General features: G+C 43.9%; 1 long non-coding RNA gene across 1 annotated transcript in view; it reads left to right on the top strand.

Annotated features, from left to right (window-relative positions):
* LOC128077224 (uncharacterized) overlaps positions 1-24063 on the top strand; it is a 63346-nt gene that overhangs the window by 12448 nt on the left and 26835 nt on the right. The gene's annotated exons all lie outside the window — the stretch shown is intronic.

Genomic DNA, 24063 nt, shown 5'->3' with positions numbered 1-24063 from the left:
GTTTCAAAATGGGTTGAGGGGGGTGGGTGCTTTAGGGGGAAAGAGTTGAACTTATACCATCATTTCGTCTAATTATGCCTGATGTTATTCCTGTTGTCATGTGGGTTACTACAAAGCCAACTGCCTGCTTGTGTCCCTGAAAGCAAAGACTAAACTGTTACGCTTACAAGGACACGAGGCTTGCTCCCTCCTCCCTCTCCCACACTACCATAGGCACAGGCTCCTCCCTGGGGTATCCACACTGCACAAAAATGTCAGTGGAGGCAGAAGCCACCTAGGAGATACCAGCCATTTCTGCCAGTTAGTTCACAGTCACCTGGCTTAGCCTGTAAAACTCCAGGGATGTGCTTAAAGATGTCCAACTAGTGACCTGGACTGTGTCATAGAACCACAGGATCATAGAATCATTTGAGTTGGAAGGGATCCTTAAAGGTTATCTTTCCAACTCCCTGCAGTGAACAGGAACACCTACTGCTTGATCAGGGTGCTCCATGACCACTCCAGCCTGACCTTTATTGTCTCCAAGGATGAAGCATCCACCAGCTCACTGGGCAATATGTGCCAGTGCCTCATCACCCTTTTTGTAAAAAAATTCTTCCTAATATCCTTCATTTATATCCTTTCTGTCTCTTCAGACAATGCAATTGCCATGCCCAATTCCCAGTCCAGACAACACTGGCATTGATACTGGAGCAAACAGACCTATCATCTCATCTAGGTTTCTTCTTAGAGACAGCTGGCTTTGACAGAAGTAATGCTGTAGACCACATGGGTGTGGGGTATTGCCAGCAAGGAATGGCATAGGCCACAGGGCAAAACCAGAGCAGTAACAACAAATCACCAATTAAAAATATCCATCATTAAGTTCCACCTACTCAACTGAAGGCTAACTCCAGCAGATGGATGACTTCCCCATGTCATGCTTGCACTGACTTTCACATCTTTAAGGTGGAGCACCTCACTGGCTTTCTAAGAGTTCCAGTATGTTTAGAAAACAAGCAAAGCTCACACCATCCCTGTACCAGCTCTTCAATGTGCATACATCCACACATCAGTCTGTTCCACTTGGCCCAGGGAGGGTCTATATCAAAGGGTGCTAGGGGTGAGTGTTGCCTTCCAGCTTTGCCCCTGAACTGATGCCAGCCAAAGCCAAAACAAACGTGGTTGGAACCTGATTCTTTGGCAGGCCTCACTAATTCAGGCAGGGTCACACCTAATACCTGGGAACGGTTGAACTTGAGTCACAGGACATAAATAACCAAAAACCCTAACGTGGTGTTGAAGGCAGCTTAGCAAAGCTTTTGTTTGCTTTCATTGCTGCTACCCTAGGTTGCACACCCTGCCCTCTGCTGTCACTTTGGTCTTTCAGGATGCCATTTCATCGCTGACATGGGGTGGACGTTCAGTGCGGAGATCCATGTGTTTCCTCAGTGCGGAGGCACTAAGGTACACTGTAAGCCTTGCCAAGGACTTCCTATGCCCCACAGGTCCAGGCAGGTTTTACAGTATTCTTCTCCTGTTTGCACATATTTTATATATATATATATATATATATATATATATATATATATGACAGGAAATTAGCTTGGGAAAATAAACTTACTTGTTTAAGAAGACTGGGCAAGGGATTCTTTTACCCTTTGCAATAACTCTGCTTTATACAGACACGTCACCTGCTCTGGTCCCAGTCTCATCTGAGCAGTTTCTGCTGGTCTGGAAAGAACATCTTTCATGTGACTGTTCTCCCACACTCAAACACTGTTCTGCTTTGGTTTGTTTTTAATATGCAGGGACACATATTGCCATACACCTATGCTGGAGATGGCAAAGCCAAAAAACAGATGCTTCCGTCTAAAAGCTGCTCTTGTTTCACATTCACTAACTCTCCCCTCATCCTCTTACCCCTTTCTTTATTACAGTGAATTACAGTGAAGGACTTGGAAGGGAAAGTGGGTCTTGGAGCCGACTTGGAATCTATCTGACCTGGTTTCTGTAGATAGACACACTGACCTTCAAAGCTAGACTGAAAAGCTCACCTTTACAAAGCAGCGTTCCCAGCTCCAGCAAATGACTGTTGGGACAGACGTGCTGGAAGCTGTAACAATAGCTGTATTGATGGGAGGGAAGGTTTTATTGTAAGTCGGATTTAGGAATGAGTAATTATGCAAACAAGCAATTAACTAAAATAAATATCAATGGCTTCCTCTTGGGGGATGCTTTTAGTTTGACTTGTAGCAGGATCAGAGGCAGGAGGTTTCTCAGGGCTGAATCAAGTCTTTAAAACAAAGATAAAGGAGGCACTGGCAATGAGAGGATAAACACTGTTCTGTCTCTCTTATGCATCATTAAATTCTATGTGCATATGTATGCAACGTGGCTGCTGTAATTTACAGAATCGGGAAATACACTGAAGTACCAAAGATTTGAGGCCAGGTAAGCCCACTTCATTGACCTACCATCTGCTGAGCAGCATCATTCTATTTATTTCCATAAATTTCACTGATGCAAGACAGGACACTTTTTTTTTCCCTTTTGGTGGTAGTAGCTGTTTTCTGATTTCTTCCCCTCCTGAGAAGGCAAGCTGCAGGATGCTTGCAAGATCATTGAATGCAGTGATATTGCTGCCTGCCTTGCAGCTTCAGCTAGCTCAGCTCATCAGAGCAGACACTTTGGAAATCCAAATGTTTCTGAGGCCAGCCTTCTTCTGTAGTGCATCACCTCCTTGTTTACAAGGCCTGTTCTGCCCCACGCTCCCAAGCTGATGGAAGGCAGCTGGGCTGAGAAAACAGTGCCAGATTCCAGGAAGAAAAAGAGACCTTCCTAGAAGAGACGAGGCAGCTCTGCAGTTTCTGAGTGGGAGAGGAGGTAGTGGCAGAGACACTCAGCAGAAGAGATTGCTTCTAGGCTTCCCTTTGGGAACATTGTGCAGATGGACTCTCAGAGAGGAATTTGCTGGAGATGCAATTTGAATTTCAGTTTGATAAGCAGGAAAAAATTTGTCCCCTCTATTCATTCCCCCGCCTGCAAGATTCTAGATGTACTCCCAAATGATTTTGACTGATCCCAAATGATTCCCTTTGTTTTTAAATTCACCAGCTTATTTTGGAAGGTTGCATGAAAAGGAAAGTTAAATAATCCCAAATCAAAGTGGATTTTTTTCATTTCAGGTTGAAGGAATTAAATATTCTCTGTAGAATAGAAGCAATTCTCTTGCCCATTATTTAGGTCAGATGCCAACCTGAAAGATTTGCAGATTCTTTTGTTATCAGCTGAGTTCTAGAGCCCCATCTCCTGGACTCAAGTGATGATGTTGGAAGCTTTGTTTGGTTTCTTTTGACATTTCTAGATCTTGTGGTTTGGAAGAAAATCTTGAAAATGTGTTTTAAGTGTAGTGAATGCTATGACGTCTGTCTGAGCCTCCACACATCCGGAAACAAAAGTTTCATGGAGAGTGATCTGTTCCAAGTTTTCAAGACTATGTTAACTCCAAGGCTTGCTGGTGAGGCTCTGTTGGCATCACTCCTGGAGGGCTTGCATAGAATGCTTTTATTTAAACTGAGTAGTACTTAATTTATCACCACAGTAGACCCACTAGGGTACCTCAGGTTGGATATTAGGAAAAATGTCTTCTCAGAAACAGAGGAGAGGTATAAGAACTGGCTGCCCAGGGAGGTTGTGGAGTCATCGTCCCTGGAGGTGTTCAAGAACTAAGTAGATGTGGTACTGAGAACATGGTTATTGGGCACAGGGGGGACGAGCGGATAGATGGATTGAATGATCATAGTGGTCTTTTCCAGCCTTAATGATCTTGTGATTATGTAATCTGAAGAAAAAATCTATTCGACACAGTTAAGCCTCTTCCTCTATCCTATGAGATATCAAAAATCATCTATTCCCTGGCCAGCAGTGCTGCTGTATCATTTTGCAAAACTGGATTTTACTGTTCCTTCAAGGATTTGGAGTCAAGCTTCTTATTCAAAGGCAATCACAGTACACATTGATTACAGCTAAGTCAAAAAAGAAGAAGTCCTGAAAAAGAAGAAATGACACCAAACAAGAACATTCACATTCTGTGTGGCTCCAATGGTGATGGGACACAGGCCAGCCTGCACTACAGCTATAGTCATGCAGGGGATTCATTTACGGTATGGCCATCCACAGTGGTAAAGTCAAAATGCTCAGTCGGAGCCAGGTCCTGGTGCATGGCCAAGACGATTTCCTCTCTAGCCTTGGTATTTACACCCTCCAGCAATCTGGAGGTTTATCAAGACTCTGCCACAGCCTCTCAACCAATTTACAGTTATTCACGAAGCCATGGCAACTTGTCTGTGAGTCTGAGCCCTTCATTGTCATTTGGCCAAGTTGGGCAGATTTTGCTTTCTCAATTGCAACTCAGAAACCAAGCCAGCTCAGCCACCTCTGGTCATTTTGGTCATCATTCCTCTGAACTGTCTCCACTTTTTTTCTCTCTTCCTGGCAATGACAGCCTGAAGCCAAGCTGTCTTCTCGCCACTCTTTCAAAACAACACACCAGCTAGAAAGAGGTCTTCTTTCCCAAGGACAGAGGCTGCTGTTTAGGATTTGCTCACATGCTTTCTTCAAACATTTCATTTGGTTCAGACAGGGAGCTAATGATTACCCAGCACAATTGCTGTGCACCTCTGCATCCTCCCTGCCGACAGAGCATCTCCAAAACTTCCCTAAGAGAACCCAAACTCCTTCTTTTGAGGAAACAGTGGGTCAGGAACCTTTCTCCTGGGGGGTCTTTCTCAGGTTTACAACCTCCAGGTTTACAGAGGGATGCTGAAAAATAGGAAAGTGAAGAAAGCCAAAGAAGCTGCGTAGGCTGCTGCTGAAAAGGAGTCAGTGAAGGCAACAGAAGTGATGCTAGAAGGCAGAAAGGTGTTGTGAGGTGGAAAAAAAGAGGAGCAGGAGATTTAATGGAGAAGGCAAGGGCAGCTGGGGTCAGAGATAATGGAAAGAGGAGAAACATTGAGGTGGGAAAAGCTGGTATAAGAGCAGGTGAAAGAGACACAGGAGGCTGAGAAGACAGGAAAAATGAGACTATGCAGCAGAGAAACAATTCCTGGACAACTTTCTAATTCTTGCAGGAGCCCCTCTCTGTTCTCTGACCTCTGAAATTATATAGCTTGCATTGCATGAATATTTTGTGCCATTTCTCCCTGATGTGAAGTGTATGCTATTTATTATTATTATTCTGTGCTCCTGCACTAAAAGATTAAGGGAACATCCAGACCACCAGCAGCACCTAGATTAGGGATTATAAATTGAGCTGCATAAAGGCCCCATGCCCTTGAATCAAACAAGAGGTCAGTCCTCAGCCTTCATGCTCACTCTTCACACAAACAGAAGTGTGCATTCATTACTTCTAGCAAAAAAGCAACTCCAGGTTAGGGATCATCACAGCTCTGCTGAGCAACTGGGCAACATCTGCAGAGGTTCCCTGAGCAGAGACACAGTCTGTCCCCCAGATTGTCCATCAGCAGAAGGCAACAAAAAAGGAATAATTAGAAAGGAAAAGCAGCATCTCTAATTAAAACAGTCCCTGTATGGCTTAGTCACTGCCCAGTTCCCACTGCCTTTGCCCCATGGAGCTTCTTGGTGGAAGCAAGAGCATCATCTGCTGGGGATGGGCAGGGGATGGCTGTAGCCCTGGCTTGTCAACTGTATGCAGAATGCAGGCAGTTCTCCTCCAGGGTCTGAAACACCAGCAAAAGTGCAAGTGAATCTGGTTACTTGAAAGCCAGGACACAAAACACATTTCCAATATTTCAGAGGATGATGCTGTCTTAAAGATAACAAGATAGCACGCCAGATGCTGGCATTGCAGCACTTGGAAAGAAGATGGGGACAAAGTTCCTGTTTATGCAGAAGTGACTGAGTAACTAGTAATTTTGGGAAGGGAGCATTACGCACTCCTAAACAGCAGTCTTCCACTGGGAGGTTTTCAGATTGTGGTTAGTTGTTGCAGTGCGATATTCATAAGCTGCCATCCAATATGCCTCAGGCCCAGGTTGTGGCTGAGCAGCTCAGGGAAAATCCCCCCAAAACAGCAGGGAGGCTGATTCCTGGCAGATGGGAAGCAGATTTCGAGCAGGGAGGTGACATGCATGTGAAGTCAACACATCAGAAGTACACAGACATGGGAGTCAAACAGCACCTAGTGAGTAAGGCACACAAAATCTGGACATGTCACCAGGAGCAGACAGCAGGGCAAGGAGCTCTCCAACACGAGATCTGTGCACATCTGGACCCCAACCAGTCATGTGCTGCTACCCAGAATATTATGAGTCCTCCCCATAGCTGCAAAATCTGGTTCTTCCCTGTCATCTCCCATCTTGCTGCTGTGATTTTTGCTGTCTAACCCAGGAGCTGAGGGGAGCAGAAGCAGCCCTTGTTCTTGAATGAAAAAGGAACTCAGTGGCACTGTGGGAGGACAAATCTCCTTCTCATGCGTGGCAGACTGCTGTCACCAGGTGATGCTGTGCTGCAGTGCCCCTTAGTCCTGCTGCAGCCAGGATCTCATTTGCATTGCTTTCTTTTGCATTGGATCTTTAAGGCAATCTGAAAGTTCCATTGGAATCTTGATTTCCAGGGTGTCAAATGCCTGCTACAACTCTCCTTTAAATGAATCATAAAATCATACAATTACAGAATGGTTTAGGTTGGAGGGGACCTTAAAGATCAACTAGTTCCAACCTCCCTGTCATGGGCAGGGTTGCCAATCACTGGATAATAGAATTATAATAAAAAAAGAAATAACAGTAATTTTTTTTAAATGGTGGAGAGCTTGTTCTTGTTTTAAAAAGCTCATCCAGAAGCTGCACGCTAGCACCAGTTCAAAGGATGCAAGAGGGGCTGGAAGGTGGTTAACAGGTAGGAGGCATCCCCCTGTGGGCTGCTCTGTCTCAGGTGGGAACCCAACTCCTGTCTCTTGGAAGAGATAGCTGCTGGTACAGCAGCTGCTTGAAGTCTAGGAAAAAATGAATACATCTTTCCATACAGAAAAAAAGTTCTGCTGATATGTCCAACTCCACCAATTTACAGCTTTCCTGCATTTGCCCTGGAAACTTGCCAGGTAGTATACATTAAATGTAAAACATTGCAAGCTTGTGACTGCTTTCCTTCACTTTTTCAAGTTCCAAAGTCAGAGACTGGACTTTTTTTCCTTTTCTACTTATTTTCCCCAAAGGGCTGAAACAAAACTGTTCCTCATGTGAAGAAGTTGAGATCCTGAAAAGATCTTTGCCTTTGCATGCATGGCTTTACACATCCCCCGTGCTCAGCTCCCAGAAGTGCTCTGCTTTGAAAGAATAACATGGCGTGCAGATGCCTATAAATGGAAGATGAAATTGTTACTATTAAGCCCAGGCCTTGCCAAGGCAAACAAGTGCAGGGCAAACTGTGTGTGCAAAGGAAGGGAGCTGAGAAAACTCGAAGTCAGCTGAATGATAACTTCACTTTAATTTTAACATCACTTAAAACTTCATAAACACAGCCATCTTATTAATAACAAAACTAGCCCCTCAGTAGACCTGTTGTTTGGAAAGCCAAGCCCATGCACACGGGTGCAATGGGAAGAATGCTGCAGAAGAAACATGCCTTCCAAAGCTATGTTTTAAATTTGAAATAGTCGGGATGTCTGAGACGCAGCAACTTTGCAGGAGCCACGAATAGCATTTGATGTCTGCGCTGTGGTTCACCAGGGTCTCAACCTCCACAGTGACAGCAGTTTGTCAAGGCTGGAACAAGAAGTCACAGAATAGCTTAGGTTAGAGGGGACCCTAGAGATCATCTAGTTCCAATCCCCAGCCATGGACAGGGTTGCCAGCAGCTGGATCAGACTGCTCAGGGTTTCATCCAACCTGGCCTTGAATGCATGAGAAAAAGAGCTCAGTGGGGAAAGCTGCTACCTGTGCAAGTGGAGCACAGCCCCACTGGAATAGGAAAATGCACCCAACTCACAAAAGTTATGGGTTCCAAATCCCAAGTCCCAGAGCCTGCTTTCTGCTTTCTCAGTGCAGGATGACACATTAGGACTTTTGCATTCTAGTCCTTTCAGGCTTTGCAAGCTGTTGATATGGCCTTGAAGGAGTAAACTGTGTGCACACATTTTAAAGTGTACACACCCACAGTACTCACACAGGGTGCATCAGCATCAATCCCTGGTGCCCTTTTCCACCTACTCTCCTGCCTTGCTGGCAAAAGTTCTTGTGGGATATTCAGACTGTGCAGATGTGAGCAGGCTCCAGGGGTGCACCAGCACAAATGCATAGAGCCCAGTCCTGTGCTCTGTTCATACTGTTTAATGAAAGGGATTAAAAAAAACCTTCACTAATTATTAGGTGAAAGCGATAAAGATGCCAGAACGGTCTGCAGGGGCTTTGAGATGCTCCATAGCAGATGGCAAAATGGAGCAAAACGTTTTTACTGTTGCCTTCCAAGAGTGATTTGGTATCTGCAGCAATCTGATAATCTCAGGGTGAGGAGTGAAAACACAGTGGTACAAGGTTTGCTCTTTATTACTTCTGACATTTTATAAAGGCAGGCTGGCTCAACAGCTCCCTTAACATATAGCTCCTAAAGCAGAGATGCAATTCCTAACGCATTCCTAATGAAACCCCCCTGACTTCCATGGCCTCGTGTTAAGACTGAATTTGGCCTCAACAGTAAGGCACATTTGGATTTCCGAACTGCAAACAACCTCTGGATTCCAGAGGGACTTGAAAGACTCCCAGAGTACTGAAGTGCAGCAGTGAAATTTATGCTTTTCCCTGATTTTTCACTACTCAGTAATACATCTGTAGGGCCAAAGTAAAGCCAGAGTTGGCATACCCCACTCCTGATTTCTCTACTACCCAGGGAACTAAATGGCAATGTGGACTGGAACAGTAATACTCTGAACCCTAGAAGAGCTTTTCTTGGGTACTTTCACAGCCTGTGAAAAGAATGTATACATGGATATTTGAAATATGAGGACTCTACTTTTTATCTCTAATGTTTGTAGGCCCACTGATGACACAGCTTCCCATGCAGAGGCAGAAAAGGGAAACCCAAAAAGCTCCTTCTGTTATTTGTTTGTAGGACATTAGCACCTCTAGGCTTGGTTTGTACCTGTTGGGCAATGTTTGTATCTATTGCCTAAACAAGTCCCGGCTCTGAAAGAAGATGACCCCTGAACACATAAGACAAGGTAAAAAAAAGGAAAGAGGCACATGGAAGGCTGTACAGAGCTAAAACAGGCTCAAGGTCTAACAGCAGTACAGGGAATCTGGTCCTTATTTTTCCTTCTTTTGCCCAGAGATTAAAGGGACTGGGGGCTGTGTTTCCTCCAGCCTTACCTACAGACCCTGATCTCCCCTTGGGATCACTGGCATCCTGCCACCTTCTTGGCATCGTTCTCCCATGCACACTCTCAAAAGCCAGCTGAGATTGCTTCAGATAAATTTCCCTGGCCTCCCTTACCACCATCTCACATCTCTTTTTCTTGGCAGTAGGACTGGCTTAAGGCTCTTGATCACTACAGCCATCACACTCAGAGGTCTCACATTCCTTCAGCCCCCCCCTTGCCTTGGGCTAGGAGAAATCGTAAAGTCTGAGTCCTGCTGTTAGCAGTGACCACATTCTCACAATCCCTCTCATGAGTGTATCGAGAGAGACACTTAAGCTGCTAGTGACAGAGCTTTGGAGCAGAGGATTGCAGTAGAGCAGTATTTCTCACCAGGTTGTCCACGAAGCACTGTCAGAAATTGCTGTGAAATGACAGCAAATTATTAATTTTATTAATTCTTGTTCTCACATGTGAATATACAATGAAATGGGGAAAATAAGAAGAGGAACATGCAGGAGATCATCTTCCTCTTAGTAAGCTGTGAATGAAAAGTATTGCGGCCACACTGACAAAATGGTCTCTGGCTTTTCTCTTTTAGAAGCAGTTGTCATATTACCCGAGGTTACAAAGCCCAAAATGAGTAAGTCTCTGAAGGCTTCCTCAGTTCCATTCCTATGACTTTATAATCTGAAGATGACTTGGTCTGGTTTTGATTTTTATTTTATTTTATTTTTGTATCGCTGTTTTCCATCTATTCACATTGTCTAGATGTATTCATGGGCAGCCTGTACCCAGCTGTTCTTGTGCCAACATTGTGCTTCAGTTAAATAGCTCTCCTTTGTCCCCAGCATTTAGGCTCCTGATGTATCTGTGACAGCCAGTCCTGGTCTTACCCTTTTCAGCCTCCATTTCACTAAACTCAGCCAGCCAAACTCTTTCAATTGCTGTCCTACAGGATGTTCCAGGATCCCTCCTCCACATCTCTCATCACAGTCTTCTGCTTTGCAGTGTCGCTCACCACAGTTTGCCCAGACCCCTGACTTCAAACTGGTGAGAGCGAATGACAGCATCCCACTCTGCCAAGATAGATCAGCTGTCCTGAGAGCACTGCAGCCTGCAGGAACCTGCCAACCTTAATCCCTGCATGCTCCCCAGACCTTTTGTGAGGTCACATCCCAGTTTCCCAGTTTCCCACGTGCCTTCTGGCCAGTGACACAAGCTGCTGAGGCACACAACTTTCTCCCAGCTGACATTATCCCTTGTGAGGCCGAGGCTGTGATCCACTCTGAGCCACCAAATGTAATTCCAGACTTGAAGAAGGATTGACTTTGCTCTGGGTTCCAAGCAGTAAAATCTTATAGTGGACAAGGTAAGGGTGAGCCACTTTTTGTAGAGCACAGAAAGCAAACATCCTGCTTCTATCCAGCTGGGGAACAGCAGTAGCTATGAAGGAATAGAAGAGAAGCAGACTAAATAGTGAAAAGTCACCATGCACTAAAAAAATGCAGCTGCATTTAAAGAGAAAGGGAAGCCTGACACTCCCAGAAGGATTTCATTGTTTGCATTTGTAAGACACTAGGCATTTTTAATGATGTGTTAATGACTATATTATTTTCAGATGGGATTCATCACACTGCTCTTTCTCTATTTAAAAATTTAGCATCTAGTCTTAGTAGGCTGTTCAGGATCCCTCTCTACTGAAGGGCAGGAGATCTGTTTCTCTCCAAAAATGCTCTCTATGACAGAGGGATGCACTACCGTCCTGAGCTGTCAGCCTTTTTCCACGGGCTATGGCAGCACATCCACGTTCCGTCCCAGCTGTGCCTCACAATTGTCCCTTCAGCTACAGCCACACTCTCCTGCCATGGCCAGGGATTTGAAAACCCTAACTTGAATTGCCCCAGAATGAGGAGCCAAGTCAGAATGAGAGGATGGGAATCCCATTGTTTACTCTGGTGAACAATAGGTAAACACAGTCTCAGAGGACCAGAAACACCCCCTGGTTGAATGTTGCGTATTAGTCTCCTCATTCTTTAAGATGCTGATATTTGCAACCATCATTAGCTTAGTAAAACAACATATGGAACTTCTTTGCTCTGCAAATTGCCTTCCCGCCTCCAGAAATGCTACCGACTGTATCCACGCACTGCTGACCTGGGCCAGACTGGAAGGGCTGAGTGAGGGCAAGCCATCTGTGACTATTTGTTGATTTGTGAACAGACTTCCCCAGGGGCCTGGTGGTCTAACCAGCTTGCTGGTACTAAGTGAAGACCATCCCATCTGAAATCATGTTCTTTTTACTCTCTGCTACGTGGGGAAGCCAAAACTGGCAGCCATCAAAATCCTGAGTCATCGCTGGAGATGTCAGTCTTTATTTAAAATACTTTGGGGAGGAACTGCAAGCATTGCTGCTATGACTACTGTCTATTTTCGGTTCCTCAGCCCTCAGTAAGCAATACTGTAGAAAGGCAGATCTAAAGCAGGACACCTGTGCCCACCTTCACAGCCATTTGTGCCATACGTACATACATTCATTGACAGATGCAGCTCATCTTAAAATCTGGTACTGTTTTTTTACTGGAGCTGTGTCTGCAACAGATACGCTCCAGACCTCCTCTCCTCTGCTGCTTAGAAACCCTCTTCTAATTTCCAGTACCTAAGTTTATTCAGGGCTTACTCTGAAGCTCTTTTTTTCCCCTAATCTCTATGTAAATAGCCCCCAGCAAACTGGATAGCTTGTTAGCAGAGCATACGTTGATCCCCACTTGGGGCTTTGAGACCCCCAGACTTTGGCATGAATCAGACCCCAGTTGATGGCATGCGCTGTGTTTCACAGGAGTGGGCTTTGTGGCTCGGATATTGCTGTGACCCAAGAGCTGCATTGGAAGACATGTCTTGTGTAACAGACGTTTTATTTGCAGCATTACTCGGAGCTGACTTTTCTCTGTCCTTTGTCCTGGGGCTCTGTTTTTTTGGCACCACCTGACATTTGACTCAAGGATCAGTCAGTATTTCCATAATGATTAACCCACTGATTGTAAGCACTCATAGCCCAGCGTTAATATGGGAATACTTTGATTTCACAGATGCCAAGTGACGGTTGCTAACCAAATAAAAACGTGTCTTGAAAGCCACCCCTCCAGGGCACCCTCAGTGCTCAGGGGAGGGCTCATGAAGTGATCAGGAGAGCTCTTTCCTTTGGCTGCCTTACATTGCTCATCCAATGCAGCAATGATAGCTCAGAGCAGAAGGGGTGATCAAACTCACGGAGGAAAAAAGGAGTTAAAAATGTGGACAAAAAGTTGGCACTGGAAAAATCTGAAGAAAATGGTATTTTCAGAGGAATGTCGTTTCTTGAAATACAAAGTTGCATTCGACTTCAAGCCATTTTCTGTCCCTTTTGAAGTCAATTTGCTTCTCCAGAAATGCCAACAGCTTTCATTTTTAGCTCTTCTCAAAGGCCTGGGGACTTTTTTTTTTTCTTAATCTTTTGAATATTTTCAGAAGAAAATGCAGAGCCAGAAAGTCATTACAAACAAGCGAGAAAATAGCAAAATGCCTGATTACAAAATGAAGCATTTCAGGTTTTCCTCTGTTGCCATTCTTTAAAACATGAATATTGAACTTTTAAAAAATTCTTTCTTACTCTATTTTTTTTTGTTCAAGAAACTTTCATTTATGAAGCGTTGTTGGGAGCCAAGCAAAGGTGTCATGTGGATTGCTGACAGAAACTGTGGGAAGACAGTGAAATGGTGAATCTCTTAATTAATTAGCGTCTTTTCATTTGCATTCAGGCAGACAATAAGTTTAGCATTAGGAAAAGACAAATACTTCAGCGTAAGAACTGATAAGGGCATGAATTCCTTATGTATAGTGCCTTACATCCTGCACTGAGGGAAACAAGCACTTTCCTTCCATAGCTTTATGTCACTGAACATGAATAAGTATTGCACTTAGAGTGTGATAGAGCAAAACTTTCGTAGTGTCGTGCAAGTCATGGAGAAGAGCATAGGGTGATAACCAGCTTAATTAGGAGACAAAGGAATATGGTCCCCAGGCTGAGAGCACTGGAAGGAGGAAGAGACTGCTGGGAGTCTGCTAAAAGCAGGTCAGAATATGGACCTGCCTCTTGGGTGATGCAACTCCGACCTGGAATGACCGCATATATGGGTCCAGGAGATCACGGGATGTTTGTAAAATAGATCTTCTCTCTTGTGTAAGCAAGAGGATAAAATTATCCTGGCAGCAGCTGTTTCCCAGAATGAGGATCAAGGCTGGCTGTTTCTCCTGCAGACCGAAAGACATCAGGCTTTCCTATCCCCAGGATCCTGCATTTCCCATCCTGTGCAAGTGGTCTCAAAAACACGCGGACATACTCGTTTCTCTCTGACACATTATCCATAGCAGCATGGCATAAGGTTCCTCTTAACATTTCACACTGTGTAAGTCTGCTTCCTCATGAGTTTCTGCAACATGGAAAACAGGAGAAGGAATGGAGAATAGGAAAAAAAAAAAAAAAGGAAGATGAAAGCAAAAACAGAGTGAACTGAGCAGCTTTGACAATATAATACCATCTTGTAGCATCCTCAGAAACAAGATAGCATTGAAGCTCCTTTAGAAGGCTCAAGTTAGCTCTCATTTCCAGCTCCAAAGAGGACATTAATCCGCTCAGCTGGCACTGTGAGGATGGATCCTGTGGGCAGTCCCTCAGTGGATGGCAGAGGAAGCAGAGGGTTCAGTGGAACAGATATCTCTCCACGTGATGCCCAATGAGCTGGGGCAGATAACAGACCACAGCTATGTGATGTCCTGCATTCTTTGGGTTGCCCCTTCAGCACCAGACCTAGCAGTCCAGCACAAGCTCAGTAGCCCTTCTACCATGCTACAAACCTTCTACAGTGCCCTTCTACCATGCTACAAACCTTGCTGTTCCCTCTTCCCTTCCAAAGGATCTCACACACTTGAATTTGTATTTGGGTGAATAAGGGCTTTGCGTGTTACTGGCAGCACTCAGACCTGTGTGTGGGCCCGCATCTGCTGCTGAGATAAATCAGAGGGAATGGCAGAGTGGTCGGGTGAGCATCTGACCCGGACCTTTAACAGCACGTTTAATTTACAAGCAGGGAGAAGGTTTAATATTTCCATCCCCCGTAAATACACTCACATGGCATCCCCCCACCTGTCCCCTGGTAGTTGGGCTGAATGCCACTGGCTGAGGAGTGGAGCCCAGGCTGATTTTGCGTGGACATCAGGCAGAAGTACTAGGTACAAAGATATCACACAATGATAGAATCATTTGGGTTGGAAGGGACCCTTACAGGCCATCTAGTTCAATTCCCCTGCAATGAACAGGGACAACTACAGCTGGATCAGGGTGCTCAGAGCCCCATCCAGCCTGACCTCAAGTGTCTCCAGAGATGGGGCACCCACCGTCTCTCTGAGCAACCTGCTCCAGTGCCTCAACAGGAGCTAGACCCCAGATGTCAACAGCTGAGGAGCAAGTGAACACCTGGCCAGCTATGTTGCATTTATTACCATATAAAAGTTTATTCCTGTCATAAAGAGATGTGCAGTCAGGTGATGGCAAGGGCAAGTAAGACACAGAAAGCTTCCATTTTTAGACCTGGCTATCAGAGAACGCTATCCCCATCACTGATTTGTGAATGTGTCTCTTCAGTATGTCCCACCTTCAGGGCAATCTCCACACACTCCCAACATATCTCCATGCTGTAGCCTGGCTCCATCAGACTCAAGGAGAGGATCGCATGCATCCTGTCTATAATTTCACCTTTCAGGAGTTTGTGGATTTCTCTGGTGTCCGAGGCACTGTCTCTTCAGTCATGACAGCACTAGTGGCAGGAGTGGGTGGTGGTGAGGTACTGGCACAGGCTGCCCAGAGAGGTTGTGGATGCATCATCTCTGGAGGCCAGGTTGGTGACCAGCTTGTGGCAGAGGGTTGGAAATGGAAGATCTTTAAGGTTCCCTCCAACCTAAGTCATTCTGTGATCCTATGATTCTATGATAAAGCCCTGCCTACGTCTCCAGGTGCATGCCTGATGGGTTCTGGGGAATAATGCCCCAGAGTGCTCCACGGTTGCCTGAATTATCGAAGATCTTCAGCCAAGATCTTTTCACACGGTATGAATTGCCAGCTGCCACACAGCTAACCTGATATTGAAGGACACATTGCGTTACAGCCTCTGAAGTGGCTTTGTTTTAAAAGGGCTGTCTTTTGTCTGTAACCCTTTAACTTTCTGTCTCTTTTTACCTTCCCCGAGGCTGCTCTTTGCTTCCTTTTTTCAGCCTTTTTTTTTTTTTTTTCTTCTTCTTCTGATCAAGCAGCTCTCCTCTCTGTGACATGGTTGTCTGAACCTAAATTTTAGGTATCTGTCCTAAACTGGTGATATAAACTCCCTTCGCTGATGGAGGAAATATGCCAGAAGATAAATCTTCCCTGATTGTTTTGATTTTGTCTTAATCCAGCATAAATCCTCTCCTGGAGTTGCCAGTATCTCCCGAGCAGCTGTAGTGCAAATCTCATTTATGTGTCACCTACTTTTTAGGTAACCATAATATATGGTGAGGTGACTCCTGCCTATGTTCAGAGAAATGAAAGCAGATTTTTCTCCTGTAATTTCCTTGCAGTCTGAACATATGGACAGCCTTAGGTGTTTTTCTTTTTGAAAAATAAGTTGATATGGCACCTAGGACTTAAACAGAAATATCCCATAAAAGGATGAGACTCTTGTTTCTGGTATAGGTTCACCTTCAGCTAAGGATGGCTCTGTTCAACCAGCCACTACCGTGTCTCCATTGCCTTCCTAACATGCAAATGGGATCATGCCTTTTTAACAGCACTCAGGAACATCAAGTAACCCTATAAGGAGAGTAAGTAAGAATATTGCTTCCAGGTTGGGCCAGTATTAAATCTACATTTCCAAGGTCAAGCATTTGAAAGCATGAGTTCTGCTGCAGGAATCAGGAATTAAACTTCACCTCACAAAGGCTTATTTTACATAAAGTAGTATGAAAAGGATAGGTTTCGGTTTCAAGTTTTTCAGTCCTTTAAGTTTCTAACTGTTTAGGCCAATTCCAGAAGTTAAAAAGTCCTTCATTACTCTGAGCTAAATCTGAGATGGTATGCAACCATCTGACTCCAGGAAGGGTGCTCTGAGAACAAACACCTGTAATGTGTCAGGGTGGGCTGGGGGGCAAGTTTAATGAAGAAATTTGATGAAAGGATGCAATTCTTCAACTGCTCCCCTCCCCCCAGCCCAAACCTGGAGGTGGAAATGTGAATGCAGATCAATTTAAATCATAGCTTCAGGCTATGCAGGTTTGGCCCTCTCAGTGCTTACTGTTAATATCAAAGCATGTGGAATTTTACATGTGGAACAAAATTTTTTACCAAGCTAACACTCCTATCTCTGACAATGGCTATAGAGAGCAGCTGAGATGTGGCAGAGCTGGCAGGAGAGATGAACATCCCCAGTCCCAGATGCCAAGCATCTGTTTTCCTCCTTCTTCCTGATGCTGTCCAGCTTCTTTGCTCTGACTCTGCTCTCTCCTTCATTTCTGAGACTGTGTTTCTCAAATCCTTACACATCCTTTTGGCTCAGCAGCTCCTTGCCAGTGCATGTGAGAATTGCCCCCTATCCTTTTGTGTGCTGTTCTGCCTAAAATGTCATGACAAACATGCTTAATCAAGCTCCCCTGAACCAGTCAAATCTCCAGGGAGTCCAAATTTGTATATTTTCTTAGGCAGAGTAATATCACACAGAGTATTGAATGACAGTTAAAAACCACATCTGGATCTTGCTCTATTATAATACATCCATTGCCCTAAGGGGAAGCAATGTGGTTTAGTGATTCATGAAACCTAAGTTTTATTCCCAGCTCCTCCACTGCTTCCTTGGGTGACCTTAGCTATTCTGTTTCGCTGCCCTGTACTTCCATGTTGCCATCTGTGAAAATGAGGGGTAGTGGTGGTCCCCCCTGCCCAAAGGCCTTTAATTTCCTCTGAAGGCAAGTGCAAAGTGTTATTGCTCAGCCTCACATTCTGTTTCTGCTTTAAAATGGAATTGGCATACATCTTTCATCCAGAGCTAGACACAGGTTCTCCCTTAGCTAGGTATACCTCTGCAGTCCTCATAAGGCTCTCCTATATCTCTCTTCTGCCTCCACAACTGTCTGTGTTCAACACCGTTAGAGCTGTGATCCCATCCCCATGAGCAGGATGGATAACAGAGCTTGGAGAAGCATCTGGAGACTGGGCCACCCAATGTGTCCCCTAGGAAGCACTGTGCTCAGTGGCAGCCTTGTCATTTTGTAGGCTGAAATCCCTGGAAATAATAATAATAATAACAATAATTTGAAAAAAAAAAAAAAAACAAAAAAAAACCCACAACAGTAATTGTAACACAAAAAGTTGTGTCCTAGGGAGAGGGCCAGCATAAAGTAGTGGTTGTGCCTCTGTGTGGTACATGCCTCATCTATGACCTACTAGACACAAACAGTTAAGCTCATAAAGAGTACAAAGTGACAAGCCTGGCTTTTCCTTTGAGAAATATTCCCATATTTCCCAGGTTACAACCCACTAGATAACAACCTTGTGCTGAATGTTATCACGGCTGAGATTTCCCACCACAGCAACATACAGGATACTTTTTTGGTTCTCTCAAAAAAAAAAAAAAAAAAAAAAAAAAAAGGAGGAAAAAAAAGAAAAAAAAATGCATACAGCTAAATAAAGTGAAGGTTCACAGCTCTGACAAAGCCTTTCAGTGGGAATCTGGGACGCTTTTCAAGTGTTACCGACTGCTTTATTTTCCCATGGCTCTTTCCAAGATAATAATTGCTCCGCAGATGTTTCCCTCAGGACAGTGAGATGTTCAGGTACCCGGGCGAAAGCTGAGGCTTTGGGCTATCGTTCACAAGGCTACTGTTACCTGCTGTGTTCTTGCAGAGTGCAGCCTTTTCCCATCACAGAACTTCTTAGGCGTCTGGTTTATCAGAAATGCTGTAAATTTGAGCCCTCTGGCTAATTGTGCCTGATTTATGTGAATGACGCGGTTGTATCTCTATGCAACATGAATAAGAGGAAAGACACATAGTTTCTGCCACACACACAGTAACTTGCTTGAGCCTAAATGCAAGACTCTGAAATCTGTTACTCAGCACTTTAGGAAGTCATAGCATTTAGACATCCTAGAAGGTTCACGCTTCTGGTTTCTGACACAATACCAACAGGTATGGGAAACCAAAAACTCAAAGCTTTCGGTGTACTCTTCCATATCATTTGTAGATTTTCTGTCCTTAAACCAACAGAAGCAATATGGACTCTCTGTTTAAGTACCAGTGCAGGGGCACAGGCCTTCACTTCTCACCCACAGCGTTATAACGAAGATATCACTAATCTTCCTTCCTAGTCATGCTGCCACCTCTTCCTCCTTTACTCAAAAATAGGCCCCATTAAACAAGTGACTCAGACCTAGAGAACAACTATCCCCTTGTCTGGTAATTTGAGGTCTGTAAAAGTCAGCCCCACAGACTCTTACTGAGTCACAGAACCCTGTGTGGACAATGTTTATGACTGTATTTGTGGGTATAGTTATACAAACTCAGGTGACAGGAGGAGCAGCTTGCATTTGTGGTGCAAGCACTAGGCATTTGGTTGCTAGACCAATGTCTTGGTAGGACAGGAAAGTGTTGGAAGTGGTCACTGCAGACCTGCTAAGAGATGCGTGGGATAAACCTCCCTCAAGATGCAGAGATGGTAGGTTCAGGTACCTAGTCAAATCTGAAAGCAGCACGGAAGGGGACTGGCTTACCTCTCCCACCATCCACCCTTTCTAGAAAGTATGACCACCTGATAGCTCCTTAAGACATGTACAGGAAGCCTTTCCGATAACAGAGAACACAGTGCATTAAAAAATCTCCCCTTCTCACATGGCAGCCTTTATATAGGACCTACAAAATTAGGAGAAACTTGCACTCTTCCCTCTGCTGCTGTAGGTTCAGCCAACCCATGTGTCCCATGCTTCCAGACAGAACAGAGGTTCTCTTTTCTCTGCAAGTGTAAGGGAGAGGAAAGGGAGGAGAAATCCTGAATGCAGCTGCAAAGCTTGGCTTTGAATTTGCTGGGCAGACTGTTAAGCACCACGGAGGTCTGGTCAGTCAGCAATTTGGATGGAGTTAAAAGAAAAATGTACTCCACCTTACATTGCTCTTTTAAACTGGTCTTTCTTTGCTTCTCTACCATAAAACAATAGATAGAATATTTTCTGCCTAGTCACATTCACACACACACACACTCACACAAACCAGCCTGGAAAAGAAGCCAGATATATCACTTGGGATCTTTTCCAACAGTCTCCTAGAAATAGAAAGCCAACAAGAGAAAACACTTGGTCACTGCCAGACTCCAGTGCCTCTGTCTGAGCTGATCTCCTTGGAGCCAGAGTGGTCACTGTAAAGTCAGGACATTGGATTTCATTAAAGCTGTAGTCATTGCAAGGAACCTTGCTTGGGAAAGGCAGCCAGCCCTGATCAGAGGGGGTGATCTTTGATCTTCAAAACTTCCCGAGAGCCTGCGGTGATACTGAGAGCCTATACCAGCATCTGATTTTACTTATCAGTAGCATTGCACTTGAATGATAGAAACTCACATAAACTGTTTTTCACATAAAATTCTCTTCCCAGAAGCCAGGGACTGAGAGTTAAATATTGTTGCTATAGCCTGAGTATAGAGAACAGTCAGTGCAAAACCTCAGGAGAGTCACAGTTTCAAAGAAACTGCCCAAACTCACCATCCTGAACTATCCTACAGTGGCATCTACTTTATGAGAAAGCATAAAAGCCTCCCTCATTTCTTTCCCCTTATACAATCCTGCAGGAGAGGGAGAAGAACACAAGATCATTTCCCTACAGACAATCAGCTAATTAATTAGCAGGTGCCTGGTTGTAATGCTTTCAGCAAGGCCCTATCTGTGTGCTAATTAGTATCATTAGCTGGTGCCCCAAGGAACCAGCTTTGATTACTCTTCTCTCACTGATTATACAGAAACAACCAGGCAAGTGCTTTCATTGGTCATAAAATTATTTCAGCTCTTCTTAAGGCCCATCTACCGCCTTTAGGTCTCTGACCTGCTGTGTATCTATTCTCTGACTGAAAGGGATTATTTCTTATAAGTTAACACCTGTTGTTCCCTCTGCATTTGGAGGAGCTGAGTGTGATGAAGGGCAGTGGCTCCATGGAGTGGGGCTGCTCCCATTGGAACAGGTAGGAAAGTGCATCTAGCAGGTAGGTCTGGCTAAGAAATAGAGGCCAATCTGGGATGTTACTGTTGTTAACTATATTTTGGCCAGTGGAATTGGTCTTTTAGTAGAGGAAAAAAGAGGAAAAATCTGTGGTTGAATTTATTTTTCCATAGTTACCCTGTTATGCCTATATATTTTTTTCTGTTGGCTACCTGCGGAATCTTCCAGTGACTTCAGTTTTGCTAGCAGAAGCTGCTTTTCAGACCCTTAAGCTCAAGCACTTTGTTTAAAAAAAAAAAAATAATAAAAATTATTTCTAGGAATGAAGACACTGGTGTTTTATATGCTCATTTTCCTGGGAGATAAGGTGTCAGTCAAATGCAAAATAACAACAAACCATCCTTTTTCCATGGCTGGCTTAATAGGATGAATTGATAACTACAAATAACTTAGTTCAGGAGAGCACTTCTATAATAATAAGGACCCTCTCAAGCAGTTATTAGGAACTCTTTGACTTCTCTGTAGAAGCATCCTTCTTTTGTGCTGGAACATGAAGGGTGGCAGAATGAGAAAATGGAACTTGCAAGAAAGAGAAACTAGCAGTGTCATAGAAAGGAAGTAGAACACGGTGAAGGCACAACATAACAGCATCCCAGATCTGGCAGATAAATGTGAAGGGGACTTGGACTGTTGCTGAAATCCCTTTTGGATCCAAGTGAGTGGAGAAGAAAATAGAATGCAAACAGACACGTTTTAAGTTCTCTGCGATGAAGTCCTTCATATGCACTTTTTATGTTTGGTAGGGGCAAGAGGGGACCAGGAAGGACTCTGTAAAATCCTAGAAGTGCTTTTCAGCCCATAGAAACAGGAACATCATCCAAGAAACTTAAAAATACAATAGATCGGTGTGTTGCCAAACTGCGCAAAATGGCTGACTCATGTAATTATCAGAGCCACTATCACCAGGCAGAACAATATGCCCAAATTGAAAAGGAATGTTAGAAAGACATGGGAAGACTCAACTGAACCAGTCAGATGCTAGTTTCAAAATCAGGGCTGGAAGGAAGACGGGAATACATTGTATGAGACAAAAATTTACAAATGTTCTTGTTCATCTTCCTGCCAAGCTGAGTGGGCACCCATGGCAAAGTCCCAGCTGCCTTTGGAGAAAGAATCTCTTCAGATGAGCTGACCTGCCATACTACGTAGCCTAATACGCAGATGAGGTATAAGCTGTAGCGTCATCCCATGCAATTTCTCAAGAGTGTGTTCTGGAATAGAAGCAGGAGCCAGGAAACCAGGAATGATGAAACTGCCTGGTGTCCTCACAGCACCCGTTACAAGGCAAAACAGCAAAGAGCCTCAGCCAGCAGATACTGGGCGACATAACCCCATTTCACATCATCTGTGCTCATGGTTTTTGCAGGAATGGTTTTTCGGTTGTGTTCTACCAGTATATTACTACTGTCAGGCAAAAGGTGAATTTCCCAATTCCAATAAAATGAATTATAATTAATTCAATTTGAAAATTGCTAACACATTCTAACAGAGGTAAGAGCAACAAAAACTAGGCCAGCTATTCTCAAATTTCTGTTTGCAGTCTTCATAGCAGCTATAAACTAAAATGAATGCACATATGTATGAGAGCTGCTCCAAAAGTTCCTCCTTTTTTATGACCTTGGCCCATGACATCAGAGGTGGATGTTGGTGATATGGCAGTAGATACTGAACCTTCCTGCCAATATTCCATTATGTTTTGCTGCCATGTGACAAATGGCATCAGAGGAGCAGTCTGACAAAATGGCATCCTACATGTTAGAGTGTATAAAGCAAAGATGTGTCACTGGGTTCCTCTGTGTGGAAAAAATGGCTTCCACTGACATTCACTGATGCTTCCTGAACACTTATGGAGAACAAACAGTAGATGTGAGTGCAGTGAGGCAGTGGGTGGTGTGTTTCAGCAGTAGCAACAATAGGTAGCAGTGACTATGTTGAAAAAAAAATTTATATATATATTTTTTTAGCTGAGAATTTGCTCTATCAAATAGTGTTATTGTGCTCTTCATATCTGTTGCAGTTTCTATGAAAGTAAATAGGAGGGATTCCTTTTGGAGTGACCTACAGAATATACTCTGCTGAACACTATTAGAGTCTAGAGCAAAGGAGCAGAAGAGAAAAAAAGAGGCATTTAAAGTAGGTAACCTACTCTAACAAGCTGAATCTTACCTAGGAGTACTTTCCAGATCCCTGTCAAGATCCAGTTAGCTCCCAGAAGAGATCATGCTCATGCTCATAGGAGGAAGAAACAACAGTAGAAATAATGAATCCTTGTTTTTGTTACACGCTAGTTAGTCCCCATGGACTTCATTGCAGCCAAACACCAAGAACTGGGTAAGAGCAGAGGCTACGTGCTCATCATAAGAGACTCAAAGAAAGGCTCCTTGTGTACATTTTTGGCTAGGCATCAGCTCTTCTGTTCAGTAAATAACCAAACAGATACCAGAATATACCTTTTCCATCAGAAAATCAAATGGAGAATAGACTCATACTCACAGTACAGAAGTTAATTAAATTGCCAGTCCACAAGAAGGGCAGAATACTCGTTGAGATCCTTCTTCTTAAGAGCACATTAGTTAACACTGCTTTTCACTACTTTCTTACTCAAACAGAACATGGTATTTGAGATTCGTTTTGCTATTTCTTATGAATGACTGTTTAAATGATACAGCCAGTAGGGAGAGTGTAATGTTTAAGTATAGGGAGTGAAGTGCCTTAGTCTCCAAACACATCTGTTGTGAAAGGATGTGTGCTGCATTCAGCAATAAACTGATCCTCTTTCCTCCCTTCCTGGGAGAAAATGTACCCAGCGTACCTGACCAGACTTGATTCTCTTCATCTTAAGAATTGCCAGGGTCCCAAAACACAGAATGGTGATATTGTATGAAGTTTCACAACACAATAGTGAGCTGCTGTCCCTATCATCACCTGTCCCGGCTGCCTTGCCCATGCAGCCTGGCCAATTTCTGAACAAAAGCTGATTTGTCTGGGATGCAGCTATTTTTAAGAACACATACCAAGTGATTACTTACAAAGGCCTTCATTATTTAATTCTTCAGTGAGAGCTTTGCAGATGTGAAAATACTCTTATATGTTGCATGCAGCCATGAGCCTGTGAATTTTCTTTTTTTGTTTTCAGAAGAAAAGTTGGAACAAAGATAGCAAGACTAAACCAGAGTCTCTCTTTCTTGCTGGTAATCCTATTGGACCCAGTCCAATTCTGTGTCACCAAGTAACTCTTTCCTCTCTTGCAGAGCTCACATCTAATTCCTTCCTTTCCATTATTTCCTTTGAAGAAACACTGTACTTTCTACTAGCAGTCAATCTGTAAATAGAATCCTTGGTTGACATCACCAACACTTTTGCCTGTATTCTGGGCTTTTCTTTAATTATGTGAG

This window comes from Tympanuchus pallidicinctus, unplaced genomic scaffold, assembly GCF_026119805.1.
Source record: "Tympanuchus pallidicinctus isolate F22 unplaced genomic scaffold, pur_lepc_1.0 scaffold15, whole genome shotgun sequence".
NCBI lineage: Eukaryota > Metazoa > Chordata > Aves > Galliformes > Phasianidae > Tympanuchus > Tympanuchus pallidicinctus.
This window is presented reverse-complemented; position numbering and strand designations above follow the sequence as displayed.